The sequence below is a fragment of the Columba livia genome, chromosome 1 (genome assembly GCF_036013475.1).
Source record: "Columba livia isolate bColLiv1 breed racing homer chromosome 1, bColLiv1.pat.W.v2, whole genome shotgun sequence".
Classification (NCBI taxonomy): Eukaryota; Metazoa; Chordata; class Aves; order Columbiformes; family Columbidae; genus Columba; species Columba livia.
In genome coordinates, this window is record NC_088602.1 from 24384940 (window position 1) to 24411034 (window position 26095).

Here is a 26095-nt window from a genome sequence, read left to right on the forward strand (position 1 = left end):
TGGTTATAAACTCATCTTTTCCATCCCTGCAAGTTCTACCGAAAATGTATTTTTTTTCATTTCCAATCACATCTAGTTTCTTAGAAGTTTATTTTTCAAAGACCCAAAATTGAAAGTTTTTCCCTCTTAACACTTTTTCTTTTTTGTTAAGGATTGTTTTAACACACATTCTCATAATAGAACTTGCTAAAAAGCACCCAAAAAGTGACTACTGACTAGCTCCCTTGTTTGTGGGTGATCAGAAGTAGCCTGAGTACTACTAATTCCTTAGTATGTCACCACTATACTGCTTGGTTATCTTCATTAGGTCATCCTGGTTTAGTATGAAATGCATATTGTCACAGCATATACTAGAAAATGCATTACCCCCTTGTATTAGTCATTACAAAGACATACAGAAAATTATAAATCTTTTTCAAAGAGCAAAGAGTCTTAATTTTATTAAGACAGGCAAAGAAAAAAAAATTAAAGAGCACAAGGATGGGGCTTCGTATATTTTGTTTGAGTTTTTTCCACTGCATCTGGGAAGGTAAAAAGAACATAATAAAGTCCAAGGGTGGGGAATAGAGGGGAAACAGGAGGCTGCCAGCACAGCCAACGCAAGGATGGGACTTCATGGTTTAGTCAGTGGCTGGGTCAGGTAAACAGGGCAGAAATCAGTGGCTGAAGCTACGCAGAGTACAATAGAGGGTTCAAATGAAGACTTAAAAAGTCAATAATAGAGACATCACATAGAACCAGAAAGATTGCCTAGGAACTCCTCCTCAGAGAGAGAGAATGGAGCTGGTATCAAGATGAGAGAAACTGAGACATTTAAATAGCTACATAAACCTTGTGCAGTGACACTTGAAAATAGGCAAGGGTACTGGTTCTCTTAGAGAAGAAAATTTCAGTTGATGTAGAGCTGTGGGTCTGAGAAGACCTTACTGTTTACAGTGACAGAAAAGTGGTCTGGAATAAAAGCAAGAAAACAGGTTGCAGAAAGGCAATACACAGTTTCTGAATCCAAAAGGCAACATACCTCTTATCTGTGTTCCAAAAGTAGCAGACCATTCACCACCAGGAAATCAGAACATAAAATTTATTCTCTTTGTTTAACTTACTCTGTTTGACAGATGACACAGGCTGTGAACTTGTGAGTAAAAGAATTGTTGCTTGCCAGATTTACCTCTCAGTTGTATAACCTATTGACAAATATTGACCACTTTCTAAAATAAAAGGAATAATTTGCTTTTCTAAAGCCACTTTATTCTATACTTGAAGTTATGTGCTCAATATACATAACTTGAAATAAACTTCACTGTACGTTTACCTGCAAAGTTGCCCCCCTGCACTTTTTTCCTTTTCAGTTGAGGGTGGACAACTGCAACAACCTAAACTCACAGGGAAGAAGGCATAAAGTAACTTCATTTAGCTGTGAAGGAATTTCTTGTTAAAGTCATTCCTTTGCTTGTTCCTATACTATCAAAGCTATTTATTTGGTAATAGCAGGTTTTGGACTGAAACAGACATTGTTGAACTTCTTGTTGATGATAAATGTACAGCTTAAGAGAGCCATTACTTTATGGCAGGCACTATAGAAGCCAAGTGTTAGATAATACATCAGCTTCTACCCCACTTTAATTCTACTTTAATGATCAGAACTCTTTTATTCTTAACATCTTGTTTTAAATATTAAACTTCAAAGAATTCACCAGGATACACAGCAGCTACTCTAAGAGTACAACACCTGTCTTGTAGCGTGAATATCATGTAGGCATTAGGCAGAAGATATTTTAATATTAGCCAAAGAATATTTTTGAACATGAACATTTGCCAAAATCCACTGTGTATCCATTAGAGGCAGATCTAAGTTTATGCTATGTATGCACAACAGAAAACTGACCTTAACAAAGCAATGAAATTAATTCAACTCACATGGCAAACTTTCATGTTGTACCGATCATTTGGTCTAGTTATTGTGGAAATTATTTTCCTGAAATGAACAAAATATTTCTTGCTGTTTTAAATACTTTCATCTATAAGTATTTATCCATCTTTTTCCAAAGTACACAGAAGCTCTAGGCAGAACCATGTCTCCCATGCTAATACATGGCACAGAATGACATATGAAGGCACGTTCCCAGCACCAAACAACTCACAGTGCCCTCTCATCTGCGCTAGAAAAATACGCCACTTACCTACGGTATTAGCAGAAATATTACAGTTATACGAGGGCATGCCAAGCACCAGCCTACCTATGGAAAGCACAGTTCAAGTACACTGTGAAAGACAGCTCTAGGTTTAAAAAGCTTACAGCCAAATCAGACCGCACTACGGATCGAGGCTAACCCAGCCCCGGGAGCGCGGGACGCCGCAGCAGCACCCCGAGCCCGCCGCCTGCGCGGAGCCGAGGGACACCGGAGGCAACGCGGGAACGCAAGCGCGGCGCTGGCGAGGAACCGGGCGGGGGGCGGCGGGAGCGTCACCACGCGGCCATGAGCGGGCCCGCGGCGCGGGCAGGGCGCGGCCCTGCGCGGCGGGCAGCCAATGGGGAGCGGGCGCGCCGCCCGCCCCGCAGGCAGCAGCCGGGCAGCGAGCGAAGGTCGGCGCGCCGCCGCTGGCTGCTGGCTCCTGGCGACAAGGAGTCCTCCGGGTCCTAATGCCGCCGAGCGGCCGAGGCCGGCCGGGCGCCGCTCACCTCCTGCCCCGCCGTGCGGCGGCCCCGGCCAGCGCTGCTGCAGCTGCCTCCGCTGGCGGGAGTCACCAGGCGATGCCCTGACCATCCGAACCGAGACAGCTTTCCGACCGCACTGCCAGCTGGCCCAAGGCAACATGTGATTCGAGTATTGCTCTCAAGGACGACCACCTAAGGCCACTTGAACATGCTCCTGTGGTACACCCCGTGTGCTGGGTGACGGGCAGAGCTGTGCACAGCCACGGGTGAAACCACCACCCCGGGAGAAAAAGACTAAAGGATTCATCAGGAAAACGTCAGTAACTTCAGCACCTGACATCAAACCTGTCTAGGCTTAAAAGAAACCCTGCTTACATCCTCAAAACTCAGCCCCTAAATTTAACCTTAGAGCTGTGCATCTTCATCACATAACAAAGGAAAAAACACTCTGAAAGAGGTGGGAAAGCAAGTGTGGGATTAGAACTGTACATGCTGCAGTCTATATTATTAATAGTAAGATTCCAGAATCTCTCCTGGCAAACGAAGGAAGGACCTTGACAAGCCAAAGGCTCAGAAGCAGAGAACTGCGGGAAGAGCAGCTTGGGCGAACCAGCTTTTACACCTGTAGGTGTGGAATATACCGGCATGCCCAGTTTCTGGCTTGCTGTTGCTACTTAGGTGTATTACACACAAACGCAGCTTTACAGGAAGGCAGAGATACCTCCCTCTGTGTCAACACCCCATCCTCTCAAACACATCAGTCTAGCCGGAGTGGCAATTTTTGGTGTACTTTTACTTTGCTACCTCCTTCCTCTCCTTGCCTATACTTCAACACCACTTGAAGATGAAACTAATATAATATTTTGTTACGGTTTTATACCTTTATTACTCTTTTACTGACACATCCTTTAGTGACCTGAGATGACTTGATATGGGGTGCTAGAATAAGAAACGGGATTGAAATTGCTACTTTTATTGCCATCCAGTGTTGCCCATGAAAACTGTAATCAATTTTCTTAGTAGATACACGTAATTTTCATTAATGTGTCTATAGTCTTCCAGCCTAAACCAGAAAAAGGATAGATAGACCGGCTCCACATCAGTGGAAGCAGAGCTAGGTGAGCATCAACAACCCCCTCCTGAAAAGGAAAAGGGATGTAGACAGAAGGACTCATACCCACTGTACAGCCATGAGAAGTATAAAGTGAAAAATTCATGGGAAGACCCCTCGAATATGAATGTATCTATTAACTTTGGCATAAAATCCTCTACTACACATTATGCATGGCAGAGCAACACTGTTATTTAAAAGCCAAAGTACCTGACTCACAACATTGTATCTGTTCTGTCACAGCAATCTGTCTTACTCCTATCAAAACCACAGGTCTGTCATCTAGAGAAAAAAAAATCCGGAGCTATGCACATATTTTCAATATACAGATCAATGGAGGCTTACAGTAAATACTATTATGTAGCACATGGGGAAAAAAAAATCCCAAAGATTTAAAACAGTATCGTAAAAATTTTACTTCACTTACTTTTCAAAACCCTTTCTCTCATCTTGCTGCTGTGAGTGGATATCTGTCTCCATATTACAGATACTAAATAAATGTAGGACTGGAACTCCAGGCCTGTTTTACACCTGCTTCTTGCAGTGTTCCAGTATGAACCTTCTGTAACATAAGTGATAATTTGTGTGACATGTTGTCAATAGCTAAAATTTGTTTTGGTTTTGGCATTTTTATTAAACATGGAAAAAATAAATTGGTAAAAGAGTCAAAATTCAAGAAGAGCTAAGATAACCAGAGGCAAACTGGTTCACTCTAATGAGTGTTTTCACAATATGGAGAGCATGAGGTCTGTGCTATCAACTTCTCAAATAAAAGCATTTCTGAATCTGTCTAAATTATCACAAAAATACATAGGTGGCAAAGTAGATACTTCTATAGTCTCTCATCAAATAGTCTAGAAATAAATATACTGAAAGTGTACCACTTTATATATATAAAAAATCTCTTAGTTCCAATTTACACTCACAAGACAGATGTAGCTTACAAACTCAGCAAATCAACAGTGTGAAAAAGAGCAATCAGACATGATAAAATGCAGCGTTTTTAAAGAAAGTGCATTGATTAAGTAATTGATAGCACACATGTCCAATGTATACAAAACTTCTCAAGGATTCAAATGGGTATAGCATCTTCCACATTTTTATATGTAATGGCATCAAGTTTCACTGTGGGCTGCAATATTGAGGACATGCCTTTAGGCTGGCATGTTCATTTGACATGTGAGTCATTCAGTGTGGAAACAACATAACAGAAACATCCACAAATTAATGAATTGTGAAAGAACTATAACATTTTTCCCCTCAGGCCTTCACCCACTAAGTGTCACAAATAAAATTAATATCACAAAAATGTTTTATTAAAGGAGGAATTAAATGCTAAATGACAATAAATTCTTTTACAAGTCAATCACTTGTTTTAACTGTTTTTATTTAAAACAATACAAGTCAGTTCAGTCACCTTAGAAAAGATCAATAGAAAAAGACAATGCAGCAAAAAAAAGTTGTGAGCAGCCTAATTTACTCGTCCCAAGTTACTATGATAGCCTACAGAATCACAGCATTTTAAAATACTACCTATATCTACGATGATAGCACACGTACTTGTCCAGTGCAGCTAGAGGATCCTAGTATGCCCTTACATTACAGTTGCTGATTTGCATTTTGGCACTGGAATGAGTACATAGTACTTTGAGGGCCAGATTTTATCTCCCACCCACCTAGAAAGCAAAAATGAAAAGCTGAGTGTTGCAGAAAGGGCTATTAGATAGAAGACACTATTAGTCACTTCCATACCAATCTAATTTCAAATGAGGAGACTGCTTACATCAATCTTTTCAGGTCTAACTTGTGCACTTATATCAGGCCTTTGGAGTGTGGCCACAGACCTCTCAGGAGTTCATCTACCAGTCATTCCCCATACTTCCTCTCCCAATACCTTAGGGAGGATACTTGGTCTTAATTAATGCTGCCTTTGATACCTGTTAGGTTATAGCACATGCCTATGCTGTGGAACTGGATTCTGTCAGCCAGGCTGGTACTGCTCTCTACCAGGATACGCTACAGTTTTGCTGCTCTCATTAGGTGCCCATTGGAGGTATCAATATTAGCAAAATGACACGTTTGAGCTCCTTATCCTTGCCTCTCAATGGGGCTAAGGCCTCTGACAAGCACACAACAGACTGAACACTATTACTACTTTCAGGCATTAACCACCACCCTTCTGACCAGCATTGTCCATCCGATTAATGTGTAATCTACTTGTGAATCAGGTCCTGAGCCACCATAGCTTTCAGCATGACATAAGAAAATTAAGAGTTCTTGAGGTCTGCCAAAACCCTGATTTCCCTGGAAGTAGCACACTGCTGGAATAACTACCTCAGCTATGAAACTAGTTTATCAGAAGAATACTCAGCTCTGTACTGCTGTTTACTACACAGTGCATACATACCTAGGACCACAAAATACCCTTAAGAAGGAGATTTAAGAAGTGTCAGCTGTTACCAGAACAGTGCCACTGCAATACCAACCACCAATGGTTTGAAGAAAAACAGACAGAAATTCTTTGTGAATTTCAAGAAGTCAGTGGATAAATGGGTAAGAACATAATAGGTTTTGGTGAAAACAAGAATTTTTGATTAAGGAATTGTTGGCCTAAGCTATTTCAGAGATTAAAGTAAAAGGAACCACTTCTGCTGTTCTGTAGTTACAGTAAAACTTCCACTGGTGTTTTCTACTTGCATTTTCTAATAGTGTACGTTATTTAAATCGTGTGAAACTTACAACAAAGTTGTACCAATACAGTAACTTAGCATGCTGCTGTTATACTTTTTTTTAAACCTATACAAGGATTAGAAGTTTCCAGCTATGATTAATTTGTCAATAATTATGTGTTTCATGACTGCTGCAAAACTGTATGCAATACCTGCTAGAACAGTTGCATGTATAGTGGTGAAATATGCCACCAGAGGTTAGTTATAACAGACTCTAAGTATACACTGGGTAAAAAAAAAAAAAGGCTGTTTTTTTAAGTGACAGGTCAAAAATATTCAGTTCTAAATATTCATAGAAACAGGCTCACAAACAGTGAGCCATAAATGGACACTAACTACTTATCTAAAATAACTTTCCTAAAAAGATACTTTAACTGTTTTTATATGCAAGGAGTGACTGCTAAGTAAACTAAAGTTGTTGTACAGTTTCAGAATTTAAATACTGCACAATATAGAGCAATCCTCCTCCTTTTCACTTTTTAGAATAAATTTTCATTAAACAATCAGATAAATCTTCAGAGAGATACACAAACACATTTTACTGAGAACTATCACATACTGTTTAATAAATTACATTCAAATTCTTACCAGAATTCCATTGCTTTTGAAGCAATGGCATTGTTACCCTTAAGATATCCATTCATATCCATCCTTAATACTCTGCTAGCTTTGCACTCAAGCTTCGGAACAGATTTCTGACAAGCAACCTGCACCTACCAAAATGGTTTCTAGAAAGCAAATTTAAAAGCTGTAAAACATGGAAACCAAACCAATCATTTGCAAACCACTGCAAGTGCAATGCAAACATAGTCAATATAAAATTCATTCTGAAATGTTCCTCATATTATGCTGGACTGTAGTATAACCACAGTTACAACATTATACTTTTAAATCATCTACAGAAAAACTGCAAGAGAAAAGTTCCTCTTATCCTGTTAAATCCCATATGCCTCATGTCATTAAGGGTAGTAATTTGCCTAGAAGTGATTTGTTATTAAAAAAACAGGATAAAGGAATATTTTTCTTAAACATATTTAAGGTCTTCTAAGGACTAAAGAAAATTGAAGTTGTGTTATGCTGGACAGCGCATCAACACAGAACAGTAAAGGTCCTCGATTATACAAAAAACAACAGACTAAACAGATAAGACACCATGGGGGAAAAGTTCACAACAGCATGATTGTAGTAAATTTAACAGGAGTTCTATTTTGGTGGTGTCTTTTGCTTGCAAAGAATATGGAAGGAGATACAGTGTAAGGAGGGCAGATTGGAGGGAAAAAAAGCATATGAAGTAAGCAGGACTGAAACAGAAGTAAAGCAGCAGAATAGAAGGAAAGAGGAAGAAACAGTCAGTGAGCACAGGACAGAGAACAGCTAATTAAAGCTAGTGAATGTTCTCTGCATGGTCAAAGGTCCCTGGGCTTTTGGCTCTTTCTGTTCCTGCTAGTTACTCTCTCGCTAGGTCCTTTCTTTACTGCTCCCAGTCTTAGAGCAGAAGGGTTATACTGATTTTCAGTCTTTTCCCCATCACAACCCCCTTTTAATATGGAATCAAGATCTCTCCCTCACCTGTAGCTTTAAAACAGGAATCATCTGAACCTGCTCAACATTATAGAATGAGCACATGCAGATCCTACTTATTTGCGAACGATTCAAGTTCTGATATTCTCACTTCAAATTTAATTATTTCTTAGGTAACACATACTGGACACAATTAATTTATGCAGCAGAAAAGCAAGGTGAGATGCTGATCTATAAAACAGCAATTGAAAGTTTGGTCAGAGTAGGTAAAACATTGTGTTTCATACTGAACAACAGAGAGTTAAGCTAGGATTCACGGGGGAACAGCTGCTTTATAGGCTCTGGTGCATGCACCCAGATGGAAATATTCTAACCATTCAAAGTAAACTGCACTTGTTCTAGTATTAACTGAATAGATTAGGCTTATATCAGAAAGGAAGATGCATTTTGATTGTCAAAACACTCATTGTTTATATCCTCTAGCATAGATGGTGATAAGTCCGTGCAAAGGGCAGGTTTGCCCACAAAGGCAAATTGAACCTATGAAACTGAAGTGGTGTAACTTCTATGGGGCTCCATGGGAAAGGGGAAATAAACTAGAATGAAGTCACTTTCTTCTGGTATAAGGGCTCCAATACAAATAGTTTATACGGGCATAACTACTGCAATATAATGAAAAACAATTTCTGGAACTGGGCCAGCCTTCGTAGGTTGTTTCCTTCTATGCAGAAATAAGCTACAAATATATATAGTTTTATACTGATACAGCCCTATTCACACTATGAGGAAAGACAGCTGCTACTTTAATTATGCCAGTACAGACAAAGTAGCAAAATGAACTTAGTGTCTCATATATAGTCCATTTACCTATTGCAAGATAGCTGCAATATTCCTAGCACAAGCAAGTCTTTAGAGTACTAATTCTTAACTGAAAAAAATAATTCCTCCTGTGTAATACCTAGAACATCATAAGGCTTTGAAATGTTAATGAAATTACTGGAGACAAACCAGACTTTGAATTTCTGCCAGATTCTGCCAGGAGTTCAGCTGACAAAAGTTTTCTACGTGACACTCAGGTGTCACTATTCTTTTCATAATACTTTTTATTTTATGAATAACTTTTTTCAGCAACAATGTTGGGATAATTTTGAATCCTGTTAAAAACAAAGTGTGTGTTTTGGCTCGAAAAATACATATAAAAGCAATTACTCCTCCTCAGCCAGACTACAGCTTTGGAAGTTATCTCTGACTTGCCAATAAGAGGCAAGTAGTTATCCAGCAAAATCCCTTTAGTTCAGCTGCACAATAGTACTTCCACTACTATCTGTACTTTATTTGGTTGTTTGAAACAGCATCTGCAAATTCAGGCTGCACGGTTAAAAAACCCAACCTTTCTCCTTCTGAATGAACAAACTTCAGCTACTTCCCCAAGTATTCCAGGAGAAGAGAGCTAAAAAAAAAAAAGGTTTTAGCTAGTATGGTCCCTTAGGACACTATGAATGGTGCCTTCCCAGACAAGTGAGTCGGGACATCAGTATCACCTGATAAAAGAAGAATGCATTTTCCTCCTTACTTATGACTCTTTTTAAAAATAGCTTCCAAAACAGACTCAAGATAAATGCACATATGTGGGACAGAAACTCAGTGATTCATTTAAGTTTAATTTACAATGTCCAAGTCTAGAATATGTACCAATTATGTTTCTGTAAACTAGGAAAACTCTATGAAGCATGAAGGCGTGCCTTTTTATCCCTATCTCCCACTGCCCCCAAAATAAGTCCCATACTCCCAGAAATCTTTGGATAAAGTGAAATATCTACAATATCTTGCTTATCAAAAATGAACTGTATGTGCTTCCGTAAGAACTGTATTGACCAAAACCTAGCTAGCACATAGAAAGTACCAAAAGGTATATCAATTGTATTTTAAAAAAAGTGAAATATTTATCTTTAATAATTTAAACTTTTTCTAATCTTAGGGGTGGATCCGTGTTGCAAACTGATGTACGCAGAAATTGGGTTTTTTTTGTTTGCTAGTTGGTTAGCCTCAGTAAGAACAAACAAAAAAAACCCCCTGGAAATAAAAGCCACCAATACAAGCCCTGTAATAGTAGCATCCTGTCAAAAATAAAAGGGAAGGGCATACTTATTCAGAAAATCTTGCTAAACAAACATGATGCCTCTCTGTAGAAAGACTATCTTACTACAAACAGTTAAGAGAACACTTAAAGGACCTGCTAGTAAATGTAGTCTACAGTATATAGGAATTGTAATTTCTCAGTGCTATGAAATTCTGTAACAAAGTAACTTAATCTAAAATATTTTTTACTTACAGAAAGCATCTTCCAGGATGCAATACTCTAAGTTATTACTTTCAAATCAACTTCACTGCTCATTTTGACACATGCAGAAATTTTTAACAATGGGCTAATTTTTCTAATAGACTCAGAACGAAAATTGAGGAAAATGTTATTTTTCCTGGAGATTCCAAAGCTTTTTTCCCCAAATCTCTCAGTCAAGATTCTCTTTCCAATCCTCAGAGGTCCTCCTTTCTTTGTTGCTAAGCTAAGATTTATTTTGGATATATATATTCTGCTAAATAAAACATGGCTAGGAAATTCACTCCCCTAGAAGTATAAGATTCTGTTCCTTACCCTTTGTTGTGTGAAGGGCAGTCAGATAAGCAAGGCTGGAAGGTGGGAACATATACAACTGATGTCTCCAGACTCAATGGTCCAGTAGGAAGTTAGTCCACTGCAAGCTGCAATGAAAGACACCATCCCTAAAAATGGAGGAAAGAAAAAGCAGCAGTACAAACAGGTCGTACCCTAAACACCTTCACTTGGTGTTCAGAAGCAGAAGGCTGTGCCAAGACAGACACTGCTTGAATAATCATGATCATTTTCATCAATGAGATAGAGTGTAAATCAATTCCAGACACAGGCATGAAAACAACTGATAGAACTTAGCAAAAAAGATGCATCTCCAACCACAGTCTTTAACTAAATGAAAGCAGAGGGCCCTTCATCTATCTACAAACTGAAATACTTTGCCCCTGAATTTAAGAGTGTCTTCAACTGCAACACTTGTCCTTTTGAAGAATCTGGAGTTCCAAAGCCAAGTCTCTTAAGTAATTTCTGTATTCACAGTGCTGCATAAAATGAAATTCAAGTCATTGACTATCCATTCCTCTTTGATGTGCTGACTGGAGGCCTCATTTGATACCCATTATAGTATTAGGTGGTATTCCATAACTTGGACTGTAACCCCAGAAAAACTATGATTTTCCTAACCCAGAGAATACTCTGTAGTTCTTTCTTTCTGCTGTGTTGCAGACTCTGCTGTCTGTGGAAGAGATATGCTACTTCAGACTGTTCTGGCCCTTGCGTATTGTCAAACCAAGCAACCAGGAAGATGTACTACCTGACATACACATACAGTAGGATAACACAGTTAATCTTCGATGTGCTACACAGACTTCATCCCCTCTTTTCAGGGAGCACATCAGGAATGCAATATAATTTCTTGGAACACTCTGAAATTCCCATGGCCAAATTGCAGATAAGGTGGAGGAGTCTCCTTCAAAAACAGAATTATAAAATCATAGAATCATTTTGGTTGGGAGACTGTTAAGATCATCAAGTCCAACGATAAAACCATCCAGTTCAATATGACAACATTAAAATGGTGGGATCCAAAAGAAGGGTATATAAGCTGGATGACAAGAAGTTTCTGGGCCTGCTCTCAGAAGAATATCATGACACTGGAAACCAAAACCAGCATAGTTTGTTAGGTGGTATCCAGTCCTGCTATCACTGTATAGCTTACCTTAAGGCTTAACATCAGCTCTCACAAACAATGAGCCCTCTCAGACATTCTTGGATCACAAGCCCCAAGAACAAGGTGAACTATGTCTCTCAGACAGGGGAGAGGAAGCTAATTGTGTTCCAAAGAGAAATGGAACAAAGATCTTCCATAATACTAATACATCAATGTGTTAGGCACAAAACCAGGTATCTGCACAACTTACATACTGCTCAGATACCAAGCTTCTATATTACAGTGCTAATGGCACATACACATCTACAGTGATATGGATTCTTTAAAGGAAATACGTAATTTCTCTCAGATTGAATGTGATATCTGTTGCGTGATATTTTTTTTTTTTTTAATTATCAAGAACACTTGATAACTGTTGCTCAGATTTTAGATAACTTTATACATTCAAGAGGTGCAGAAATTTGCCCCCAATTGTTTAGGATACCTGTGACAGAAATTACAGGGATTACTGAAGATTCTAGGGGAAAAAAAAAAACCTGTATTTTTCATCACTGCTAAAGAAACAAGCAACTTAACACAAGCATGTGATATTTCTTCCACTTATTTAAATTAATTAAGGAACTACTGTGAAAACACTTAGAATCATAGAATAGTTTGGGTTGGAAGGGACCTTTAAAGGTCATCTAGTCCAACCCCCGTGCAAGGAGCAGGGATATCTTCAATTTGTATTTTAATAGTTTTAGTACTTAGCAGGAATAGTTGCTTGCTTTCTTAAACCAGATGATCTACTTCAGATGCACCTATTTCTCTCAATCTATATAACCTGCAGAACTGAACATAGAAAACTCTAAATATCTCATTGATGTTAATGGTTTACTGAATATTTTTTAGAAGTAATACATGTATATCTTTGATTTGTTGTAATCTTGTTTTTCTTAAAATACTCTTCATTCTTATTCTTGATCTCAAAATACTGATCTTTTACAGCGTCTTTCTGTTTTTGAAGAAGGCAAGGACATCAGTCTATAACTGAAATTGGGTCTTAAAATATCCTCAAAGCTTTAATGTTTTCCCTTTGAAACACTATCAAGAAGAATGTCTTGCTTGTCAAATAGGAGAATTTCTTGCTCTTTTTCTACCAATAACAGGACTATTTTCCACCTTCCCCCCAACGACCCAAAAAAAACAGAGTGTGAAAGAGGACACTGGGTGATCAACTAGGCCAGGTTACTGGAGATGGCCAGAACAGTTCCTGTTCCCATTGCACACTCGGTTCCTCTTCAAGTTTCCTGCCTCCACTACTGAGGCAGCAGTACCTGCCGCACCACGTCGCTTTCCAAGAGCAGAAATAAAAGTAAAGCAGCACCAGCTTTTGGTGACTTCAAGGCTCTTGGTTACAAACTGCAATGGGCTGTTGCAGCACAAACAACTGAGCTACCCTTTCCCTGGAGAAAGGACCAGCTGGAGCAGGAAATAAACCAAGTTAAGCCCATGATCTGAACAGAGCCCCTAACACTTTCTCCAGTGTAGAAGCTGTTACTTCTAAATTATGCATGTATTACCAAAAGACATCTCTGTCTTTGCAAAATGGAAATTGCAGTAGCTGAACTAGCTACACACTCATAGCTACATGTTGGAAAACAAGATGAAAATATGACTGGGAATAGAACTAGACACTCCTGTTCTGTGCCGGTATAGACATCCTCTTCAGAAGCAGTACTGCTGAAATGTTAGATAACTATATAATGTTCAAACTGTAACAAACAAATCATCTCACAAATATAGCCATATCTATTTTAAATGTAAATGTTAAGTGGAAAATATTTATAGTTTGAGTTGTACCCCTTACTACTTAATTATCATAATTAAAAAAAGAAGAAACCTTTAAGTTCCTCCTCCAAAGAAGGTATTTACCTGAACTATAGCTTGGGAGTCCCCAATAGTCAGTCTGTTCTGAGATTCTCATCCCACTGAATGTCAAAGACCTAGTATTTCAGAGATGAGATTTCAAAATCACTTAGTGATGACTTAACTTTGTCTCACTAAAGATAAACCAACCTTTATTCCCACTCAGGTCAGCTCATTGATTTTGGGGAAAACACATTTAGAAAACATGGCTGAATACTTTCATACATTCCACCCATGAGATAAAAAGGAAAAACAACAAACAGAAACAGATATAAACCATTTGAGACTTCTTGATGCAGGACTAATCAAGTATTTTTTTGTACATTTGTGTGTGTTACAAGTCACTGAAATTACTTTTAACTGCTTCCTGAAATAAGGTAATCTCAAATACCTTACCTTCTTACTCTTCAGATACCGGACTATTTGAGGAAAATGCAGTTTTGTCTACATATAGGAGGTTGTACTAGGAACAACAGCAGTTCTGCTGAAAGATTCAGATGGAAAAATACACTCACTGTTCTCAATATCTGTATTATAAGTGTCCAAGAACTATTATTAACTAATACAGAACTTGTTTTATGTTTTACTCTCATCCCACTTTGGCTTCTATGAAAGTATGTTCAACAAAAGTTTGACTTAATGTACAACCAGAATCCATTCTCACCAACAGGAAAACCTAATAAGCTTTATTTTTAATATATTTAAAGAACAATAATCTTAAGTCAGATGCATCAAAGCCCTCAGTTTTTATAATTCCGTAGCATTTATAAAAAAAATTTTAAAATTGATATCTGGTGGACACTATTCATAGCATTCATACTGCAAATAAAACCAGAAAATTTAAGTGTCTCCAAAATTAATTCACTTTTGTGATAATTTCATTGAAATGCATTTCAACTTTTAGAACTTCACTGAAGCAACAGCCTCATTTGCACTGGTGCTGTCCCTGTTTGGAGTACCTTACTAGCAGTTCAAAAGCTTTTCTTAACTAGTTTCTGATTTTTAATTATCCATTACATTTATAAAGGATTTATTTAAAACAATATCTTCATGTTTTCTCTAAGAACAAGGGGACTAAAGTAAAGGCTTGCATGAAAAAGGTACTGTTTTTTCTATGTCACAGAAGATCTTAGGCATGAGTACTGTTCCAGGATGACACTGATAAAAAAATAAGCATGTGTGCAAAAACATGTAGAATGAGAGCCTGTTTCTGGACCCAAAAGATACTATAGTACTGAACTGGAAAAATCTCATATTTTTCATTCTATAGGATTTTCAGCAAGACAGAGAGTATTGTTAAGGCTTCTCAGATCATATATGCATCTATAAAGTTATATTTTTATAGATGCAAGTGATTCAGTAATTTAGCAGTACAACAGACAACAAGTATCATAAAAAGGTTCTAGATTTGTGTGTACCACTGAAAAGTCTGACAAACTGTGCTCTGCATTTCTGATAAGAAGCATTTTAGTGATGTTTGGGTTTGTTGGTGTTTTTTGTTTGTTTGTTTGGATTTTTTTTGGGGGGGGGAGGTGTTGTTGTGGTGTCTGTTTTTTCCATCCCTCACCCCCCCAAATTATTAGTTGTTTGACTGCTGGTTGGAACACCAAACCCAGAGAGAGATTCCCTGCAGTTTGCAATGCGAACACAGGAAACAATTCAAGTACCTGTTAAAATATTTATAATTATTTTATTATTCTACTGCTAACACTTTGTATTGTATGTACATTGCATACAGTTCTCATGCAGAATACAACTATAAACCAACTTCTGCTGTGAAGTCATTACGTTATAAAAATGATTTGATATCTAGAAAAAAATAAACACAATGTACAGTAACCATCTGTCTAAAATTAAATCCTGATCCTGTGCTACCATGCCAAGATTTAAGGATCCATTTTAGAAAAAAATTCTGACTGACAGAAAATTCAAAAGCTGATTTTTTTAAATAGAAAATTTGAAGATATTCCAAGTTGTGAAAACGTGAGCATGACTACCTTTTTGTTTCCCCTGAATGATTTGAGACTTAATTATTAACACATACAAACCAACAGTTCTGACTTAGCAAAATACTGAATTCAAAAAATAAACACACACATAAGAAGATTCTGAACTTGCAGCAAAAGGGAAGTATGTCACTATGATCATCATAATCTCTATCCTCAACAGCTACTCCAGAGATAACAAATTATGCTAAAATAATTTTCCAGACAACAATTTCCCTCCACACATCGCATAAGTATGTGTGCTACTGCATGTGCCTTTTCATTTCAAGATACTTTCCGTGTCAAATGGCCAACACAAAGGCTGACAGGCTCTGACATGACACTGTATGTATGCTCATTTAAACAAAATGCCAGGCTACCAAAACCCAAGTAAATATAATTAAAAAAAATAACAATGAAAAAGTACTTACCTGAACCTGACAAAGCACATCTTAGCTGCACCAGTACTATTTCCCAAATGAAGACTCTTCCTTGCAAATAAGTGAGCTTTCTTCAGATCATTATTCTGTGGCACAGGCTCCTCCAAATGGCAGAATGAATGTATTGCCATTATTGAAAATTTACAGATAATCTGAAGGAAATGGACTGAAAGCAAGAAATACAGCAGCTTTATTTTGTGTAAACTTACTGAAAATATTTTATTTAGTTTTCAAGAAGTTATTTATCAAGAACATTTAAAAATGCATGGACCATATGTATAGGCACTGATTAATAAAGTAAATATAAATGACTTTTGCAATTAAACTAGATGCAGTTCATTTGAGCAGAAATGTTCAGATAGAGAACTTCCATTTAATGCTACTGTGGAGCAACATTTCAATCAATTTTAGGGCTGTTTCTTTTACAGTGGGCACACTGCAAAGAACATTTCATCAGGCCATCTATAATGATACATGTATTTTTTCAAAACATTTACTTGTAATTTAGAATTATCTTCAAGTAGTTCAAGATATTGCTTTGACTCTGAATTGCTTCGTAACTGCAAAAAATGAATGATATCTACCATTATTACGCTAATATATCCAGTCTTAGAAGATTGCCCTCAAGTCCCTCACAACTTCCTCTGGTTTTACAGAATGTATATAGTATTTTACTTCAGATGCTTATTTGAAGACGAGATTAACCACTTGTAAGACAGATTCTGGAGGCATAATTTGATGAACATGTATTTTGGTAAAAGTGCCCTCCTGCTGCTTGGTCTCATCTTTGTGCCACAACCTCACTTGTGCAGATGTATCTGCTGGGGAGCCACTCACTGTACCACACGGAGGAACTAGCTTGGGCTAAAAATTGCTGCTTGTCATAGACTTCTCTTGAAGTTGGGATCAATTTTCTGATCCAAGTCATCGCACAATGACACCAATGACTATGCTAGTACAACAGAAGAGAAAATGAGGAAACAAGCACATAACTTAATTGCAGCTACAAATGTCAGCACTTCAGAATCTACTGTTGTCTCCAAAGCGTAAGTTACAAGTTAGATCACAGCTTTGCCACTGAAAGCAATATAGGGTGTTCTTGCACTGCTTTAACTTTCATTGCCATCTCTGCATCATGGTTCACCATCCCCACAATTGCACCAAAATTCAGTGCTTGTACAGCCAAACCAAAATTGCTTGGGTTACAGAGAGAGTTTTCTGGCAGGGGCCATATGTAGTAAATTTAAGAAGGTGGGATGAACTACACATGGCATGTGAGTATATTAATATATCTGTGGTTGCTTCTCTCTCTTTTCCACTAACAACAGAAGCAACTTAGACCATTGTTTAGAGAACTGAAGACAGAAATGATTGCTAGGTTATGCCTGACCCTTTCTAACTTTTGAATCTACTACCTGATTTCAAACAGTTCTGTCAAGGAGGAAGATTCAAGAGTCATTTATAGTTTAATTAGAACTCAAGAGATTTCAGAATTCCAAGCTCTGGGAAGATGGACAGAAAAGACCAAACCACAGACTACCCAGATGGAAGGACAGGTTGCAGCATATGCCCATACTGTTAGAGAACAACACATGCATAAGAGACACACCTCATAAACACCCAACTGCACCTGATACTTTTAACTAACTGTAAGATACAACTACATAGGAAACCAGGTACTGTTAGATCTTGTGCTCACAGAACTACTTGACTATTGTGCTGGTTTTGGCTGCAGTAGAGTTAGTTTTCTTCATAGTACCTCCTGCTGGGCTCTGTTTTGGATTCATGATGGAAACAATGCTTCTCACCCCACCCACAAAGGTGTGAGGGGACACAGCTGGGACAGCTGACCTCAAGTGGTCAAAGGGATATTCCACACCATATGATGTCATGCTCAGCAATAAAATTAGGAAGGAGGAGGAAGGGGGGACATTCGCAGTTATGGCATTTGTCTTCCCAAGTAACCATTATGTGTGATGGAGCCTGGCTGTGCTGGAGATGGCTGAATACCTGCCTGCCCATGGGAACAAGTGAATGAGTTCCTTGTTTTGCTTTGCTTGTGTGCGTGGATTTTGCTTTACCTGTTAAACTGTCTTTACCTCAACCCAGGAGTTTTCTGCCTTTTACTTTTCTGATTCTCTCCTCCATCCCACGGGGGGGGAAGGAGCAAGTCGCTGAGCAGGACTTAGTTGCTGGCTGCAGTTAAACCATGACAACTGTCCATTTAGTACTCAAATCTACTTGGCATTAAAATTCCAGATCTGCTCCTTGTGTTCAGTTTAAAAGTGCGATATGTACAACACTCAATACCTTATGGTCTTCCAGCATAGCATCTCATCCTAACAAGATGCATTCTTCTTAGGAGATCAGCCACTTCATCCGTTAGAATCACTGAATGAATGAATTGCATTGAGACCTCATAACTTAGGGATCTTTAGCACTTTATTCTAGCATTCAATCTTTTGATTCTTCAATCCAATAATCAGATAATGTCCCATCAACATTATTTGAAAATAATAAAATGTCCACAATATCCTTAGTGGTGAAGAGTAGTATAAAGAAATCACTCTGCTCCTTCCTAGCACCTTTTATTCCTTTTAATTGCTTTCTATACTTCCTAAAAGTCCAGGAGACCTGTCAAGTCCATAATACATTACTTTCTATGTTACCATCCTCACTTTCTTTTTAAATAAAAGCATACAAATAACCAAGTATTTCCCTGAAATATGCTGTTATTGATAAGACATGAAAACAACTATATTATTACTGTCATTAATTCACACATTTGGAAGAGGTAAAATGTTACATAAGAACATTTCTGGTCACATGGCTGTGAAAGAGATTGGCCTTTTACAGCCAATAATTTTGAAATTTCTTCCTTTATCACCAATTCCTTTACTAGAAGTAATTAACAAAGAAGTAGGTAATTAACAACACTAAATAAGAACATTAAGGAGGTATCAATAAGTACAAGTTTTCTTCAAACATAGGAAGGAAATCCATATTAATTTCTTATACATCTTAAGGAGAAGGATCATACTACTGTTGATCAAAATACAGCATCTTGAATGTTAGACTGTTCATATTTATATTAATTTAATATGTATTGTTTATTAAACTCAAACAGTTGTGTCTCAACATTGACATATATTCAGAATCTACACCTGTGGCAGTTGCACATGCCCCTGAGATCTGGAGCCTTCAATGGGGCAGTTGATAGCTCTTTAAGCACTTTTTGTGCCCCACTGTGCATGTCCCCACATACACACCTAGACTGGAACACTGTCTAAGGAGACTTCCCGGGATTGAGAAAGCCTCACCTCCTCATTTGGGTGAGTGGTTATTTACTGGATATATCCTGGAATGAGTCCTTGCATAACCAGGCAAGTGTGAGTCCTTGCCTAACCCAGGTGAGTGATTATTTCTTGTGGGTACTCTGGAGTCAGAGGGCTCTGGTTTTCTTTCTTGTGAGTGTATGCATGCACACTGTGAATCCTCATTGTTCTTATTTTGCTGTACCCCAATAATCTCCTCAACTGATATCCAAACCTGTATTTTATGTTGTCGGAGTGCTAACTAATTGTATAAACCCTGTTTCTGGTCAGTTGATTGGCTGCACTTTTCCGGCTAGAATAAAGTCTGTTTTGGAACTTGTTGTCCGCCTAAAACTGACTTCGGAGTGTCTCCGTGACACCACCTTTTTTTGGTTTGTTTGTGTTTGTTTTAATTTTGTTTAGATTTTTTGTTTGTTTGTTCTGGTTTTAACATAAGAATGCCCTTACACATTCTGAATCCTTGCTTTGGAAAGTTTTTAGGGCCTTGAGTCTTTGTTAGACTGCTAACCTGCACTGCTGGCTTTGTTACAATAATCTCAGCAGTAGCAGTATGTGAAATAGGCAGAGTAAGCTTAAGTCCTTTCACACAACAAAACTGCACATAAAGCATCGAATATTCAGGCATTCTACTCTGGACTAGTTCCAGAACTGGAATGAAGTCAACTGTGTGCTAGGAAGGAATTCCTATACAAGGAATTCAATCTGATCTAAAACTGTAGACAAGGAATTAAATGCAACAGTCAAAAAGTCATGGGTATATTTCTCTTACTGTTTTAAATCTTAAACTTGAGTCAAATTTGTAAATCCATGCTACAACATGATGCAATAGGTAAAATAATTGCAACAATTTGCTAGGGCTTAGCTTATTCAATTGTGGGTTTTGGTCACAGTGGTTTTTTGTGGTGCCTTTTTTTTCCTAACAAATGAAATATCTATTTGCATAATATAATACAAGTGCAATAATCACAAAATCATTCTAGTTGGAACAGACCTCAGAGGTCATCTAGTTCAACCTCTTGCTCAAAGCGACATTAATATATGACTACTCATTAATGATACAGATCACACTCTTACCCTTGCAGACCACTAATCGCATGTAATCCTTAATCAAATACTCTCAACTGCCTTTGATAGGATTACTTATCGGCAGAAGGGTTTGTCGACCAGTTACTTGCCATACATTACTCCTAAGAATGGCACATTATAGTACTTCCCAGCTACACCTGCAACCAGTATCACACTTCTATTTAATTTTAAACATTTTTTAAGCAGGTACTGTTTTGAGAGCAATTTTGGAAGTGAGCCTGCTGTACATGAATATATGAGTTGGTATATGATAGGATGGAGTGAAGTGGAAGGTAAAAAACCAGCAAGCAATGAAGCACAGAGTTGGGTCCTGGTTTCAGGTGTGTTTCACAGGTTGATGAACACAGGACAGAGGTCCTGCTCTGAGATACACCTATAAAACCAGAGAAATTAACACCATTGGTAACAATAATCCTTTAATTATCAATGCCAGTGACTGAACTTCAGTAAGTTTGGGAACCTTTGCTTTAGTACTACATCTGTATTTTTCCTCTAATTTTGCACTCATAAGGATCTCCATTTTGGATTTATATTCAAGCTTATACCTTTCTTTCAGGCATGAAGAAGTGATTTAATATGGTACAACATTACTAATAGTAATTTAAAAAAATAACTGAAACAATCCCAACATAAAAAGTTGAAATGTTTCATAAAACCATGATTAACCAACAACACAAACTGAATTACAAAAGAAATGTGCCTTATATTAGTTCAGTAATGTCCCTCTGATCTGAAGCATGAAATACAGTAGCAGTTTATCTGTGCTGTGTGGTGATACATGAACTCTGCCACACTAAAATTCATCTTCCAAATAATTATTTTATTTAAACATTTATTACCTGATATTGTAAATAACTTCATATATTAAAACTACTTAATTAAATAAGGTTTAATACAACTAAAAGAGAACATACTACTTTAATTTGCTTTTTCTATTTATTAAGATTTCATGGTCATATTTGTTTACTGTAAACCATAAAAATGCTCTTTAAGTGGCAGCAACAGCAACAAGAAATAAAGAGCAACAGGATATATAGAAAAAAAGAAATTTACTTCAGCGGCTTTCGTAACCTTGCTCCTAGGCCAATCTGAAAGTCATATTTGAACAACAGTATTTTAAAAAATACAATGAAAACCTTTTAAATTTTACAGTTCAAGACAGTATTTACATGCCTTCCCCAAGCACTGATTAGCAGCCACTGGCATTTGCTTGGCTGCATAGAGGGCCTGTCCCTATTTGACCTGATATATTAAAATACAGGGTATTCCAAGAATTTTACTCTTAATTATCCCCCAAAGGAGTTAAATTTAGACAACTCAAGAACCTTACCTGCCAGTATCTCAGTGGCAGAAGTTAAGTGACATAATGATGCACATGCATCAACCACACAATCATGAAACGGACACTGCTGAAAGATGCAGGTAGAGAACAGCAAGAGACAGGAATCAAGGAAGCAATTCTAAAGCAAAAAATGAGAGACAGACAGATCCCCAAACTGACAGAATATCTTCACTAGCAGAATTTCCACCTTACATATATTTCGAGAAACATTTAATATTTTTCTGATTAATAAAGCTGAATAATTGATATTATTAACTATTTAATTTCCCTTTGAATACTAAATTATATTACTTTTGTGTTTGAGAAAGTAAAATTTTACTAGAGAATACTTGTTTGCAACAAAACTAACGGCATTTCCATTTTTGTGGAACCTTGTCTAGTATTTGGCATTCTAGTTGAGACAGGAAGCTCAATACCTGACCACCAAGTCACTGTCCTGGCACCTTATCTGAGGGAAGAGTGAACAAATTGCAAGGAGATGCTCTCATGGTACCTTACAAAGACAGATACACCCAAACCTTGCTAGGTGCTCTGCCATATAGAAAGCAGATGTTTGGGTTTGAGTTTTGGCCAAGGTGCAAAACTACCTTCCTGACAACCTTGACTAGAAAACAAACAGACAAACAACAACAACAGGGTTGCGAGTGTCCATTATACTGTCTTGTATACAGAGAACAACATCAGCATACAGATGATATGACATCAGCACACCTAAAAAATTTCTGCATGAACACAGCACAGCTTATATGAAAATTGCCAGTATGGCTAGTCAATAACATCCCTGATACACGGAAAAACAACTATCAGACTGAAAACGATAATTATAGCCATTCCCTTCTGTTCCAAAGGCAAAGGTAGAAATTATGCTTTATGTAAAACAGTTACTGAACATTATCATAGCTTTGGGACATAGTATCTCTAGTTTTAAAGCATAAAGAAAGGTTGAGAGATTGACAGGGAAGAGGATGTACAATTAGATGCTAATTCAACAGGTCAATAGGTTGCAAAACATGAGAATGAGAAGAGTGATAAATTTACACCAGCAAACACTAAGGTAGTAATATTTGCTTTCAGCTGGAAGTTGAACTATTGATATTTTAGGCACCAGGGGGGGAAAAAAAAAAAGTAATAGTTTTTTTTGTCACCACCACTCATTCCCCGCCCCGTCCACTCTCCACATCCCCCGCCAACACGGGACCTAAGAATTATAGAAAAATGCTCTACAGACAGTTTGGGGATTAAAACCCCACATTTATTAGCAGAGGATAAGAGTCTCCAGGCCCAATATGTTTGCTTTTTGACAGTGAAGAACCACATGTATTCTTCCAGCAATCAGGAGAACAAAACTCAATCATGATATGGCCTTTCAGCATCACCACAAAATAAAAACTGACATATAGAAATATCTATGTCCTACACTTCATAAAAACATATTATTTTATTTGATTAACCCTACCTAAGGAATGAATTAATACGATCAGATTTACTAGCTGTTTCACAAATACACATTAGCACCAAGCTTGATACTACATTTTCTGACATTAAAAAACAAACAAACAAACAAACACCAAAGGTTAATTAAAAAACAGGAAAGATTTTACAGAGTTCACACAGAAAGAGATGCCAGCAACCACAGCCTCTGCTCATGCATAGTGTCCATGGCCATTACAGTACTAGCATCCTTACACAGGATGTTCTCCTGAAGGGAATTGTAGAAAGCAACAAAATCCAAGACTAAATTAAGAAAAGGACCACAAAATAATGGTGATAATATTTAGCTTAAGTGTCTATAAGAACTGAAGGGAAAAGTCTCCATTGGATAGGTAACAATAGGTCAGTATAAATTTAACTAGGTAAGCAAGAATGGATAAGCTGTCACTGGTAAACTTTTCACGAAATATATCATTGCTCCTTCTTCTTTCTCAGTAGGAATTGCCATTTTACCAACACAGAACCAGTTTACTTGAAGAGACTCCTTCCTTTTCAAAAGTAGGAAAACTGGAACACATGAAAAATGTGTTGAGGCATGTTACAGAGTGTTACAAGAACTGGTTACTTTCTTGGGCAGCAAGTGTATTACTTAATATTCTTCCATCTGCTAACATCTGAACTAAGTTCTGCAGGCAAGGCATTTAGAAACTTTTTCCAAGAGCCACATGGGTTCAAATTTAATTAATGTGTTTGATTACCACTTATTTTCAGGAAAACAAAACAGCCAGCCTTCAAAACCAGAATGAAACAGTTAGATCTATTTTAAAGGGTCATGTGTTAAAAGTATACAATGTTTGTATTGTATACTTGCATAGAAATAACTTGAAGTTCATTTCCCTTTTATAAATACATAAAATAGAGAAACAGCACATTTTACATCATCCTAGTTTTCGTAAGTCTTGTAAATCACTGCTTTCAGCTGCTATTGCTGAAAATCACCATTCTCAAAATTAATTAATCACCTTACTGATATGATGTCTTTGAATTCTGCCATAAGTCAAACACTGAAATCTATAATTACAACTAAAAAACCAAAGCCAAACCAAACAAAACAACAACAAAAAGCCACAACCACACCTTAGAAATCTCAGACTTGCATGCACAAGAACAGGTAGTCAGTATAAAGGACAAACAAAAAGGAGAGTAAAATCTTATCTGCCTTTAAAGAGCAACACCAATTAAAGAAAAAAAAAAAAGTATGAGATGAATGAAAAAATGAGATGAAAAAGGTATGAGTACAAAATCAACATATCATATTTGTGCATCAAATACTACTTATGATTTGTTCCCTTAATTTCAAAATACTTGCTCAAATCCTTTTTATTTTGCATACCTCTTATCCAATACATCTCCAAACTTTCACATCTGTTTCTAAAGTCCTTACCATCATAATCAAGCTAGCCACAATCTTTGCCCTTACAGAGACATTGATTTTGTTTGACTGTTATTACCTCATGCTGGGTCCCATTCAGTTTCTTCCATCAACATTAAACTGTATTTTCTATTTGCACTGACTTGCGTAAGAGTAGCAATGCAACAGCACAATGCCCCAGGAACATAATGGAACTATTGGAAGAATCCTAAAGAGACAAGCACACAACACAGCAACCATGACCATACCAAACACCACCCATCATTACACAGATTTCTAAAGCAACATTTCATCATTGATACTTTCCAACTACAAATATCCCTGAAAATAATTCATTTCTGAAAACACAAAAGCTACTAAGTTTTGGCTATTGTTCCCTACTGAAATGGAGTCAGAAGGCTACAAGCTGTAGGAAAGGGAGGTAAAATAACTGAAATATTAGAATGAAAATTACAAAAAAGTATTTTGAAGGCCAGCTGCAACGCCCAAATGGAAATCTTTGCAGAGATTTCTGGGAACACCGCATTAGGCCTTAAGTATTCAGTTTCTCTCTTTGCTACAAAGCAAAGAACATGCTCCCGTTAAGGATGACAAAATAAAAAACACTCTTAAGAGCAAGGAAAAAAAAGTCTACCTTTAACTCAGAGCACTGGACAGATTTCTCCTGCTCTGGCAAAGGTATAGGCACCGCAGTAGGGAAACAATGTAGCATTTATTTTTAAAGTATAGGCGAAAAATTAATAAAAATGTCTCATTAGAGGTTTTTACTCCAGAAAAAGGGGCTTTAAACAGGTAGCAGTTGACAAAAAAGAACCTGGCCTCATGTTTTAGCTAATGATTTTATGACCTGTGTCTCAAAAAATATCTCTTTTGTTTAAATACTACAATGCAATAGCCAAATGACACTACATGTACACATTAAAATCAGTAATGTTAGTAGTTAGTGGACTTCAAAATAGTTATGAAATGCAAGGAATTTTACAATCACAGTAAGCTTAACTTTATATACACAAAAATTATCAAAGTTGAAATTGTTGTGATTATGCTTTCTTGTGGTATGTTTAACAACAGAAAGCTAATTAATAATGTATTTAAGCATTAAACACATAGTGCTGCTTCTTACATTTCCAAAATGGCACTTCGCCAATTTAAATTTTAATGTTGTTTTGTTAGTTTTTGGAAATAAAAGAAGGAAAGCCAAGCAAACATAAAACCTGAGAAACAAAACCATCAGAACAGAAGTTTTCAGTTGGTACCTCCCACTCCCCATTCAGTTTCTCAGGGACCATAATACAGTAACAATCTGGTTAGAAGTAACCAACCAACGGGTGTGTAATTTG

The 26095-nt window shown here is 37.3% G+C and overlaps 1 protein-coding gene across 3 annotated transcripts in view; it reads right to left on the reverse strand.

Moving 5' to 3' along the window:
- HMGB1 (high mobility group box 1) overlaps window positions 1-26095 on the reverse strand; it is a 57968-nt gene that overhangs the window by 28649 nt on the left and 3224 nt on the right. The window contains exons 2-4 of one of the 3 annotated variants that reach the window (XM_065051243.1): window positions 16121-16295; window positions 14101-14188; window positions 10671-10798 (exon numbers count right to left, since the gene is read on the reverse strand). The gene's annotated coding sequence lies outside the window, so the exon portion shown is untranslated. The remainder of the gene's footprint in view (window positions 1-10670; window positions 10799-14100; window positions 14189-16120; window positions 16296-26095) is intronic. The other 2 variants (XM_065051251.1, XM_065051260.1) reach the window with 2 other exon arrangements.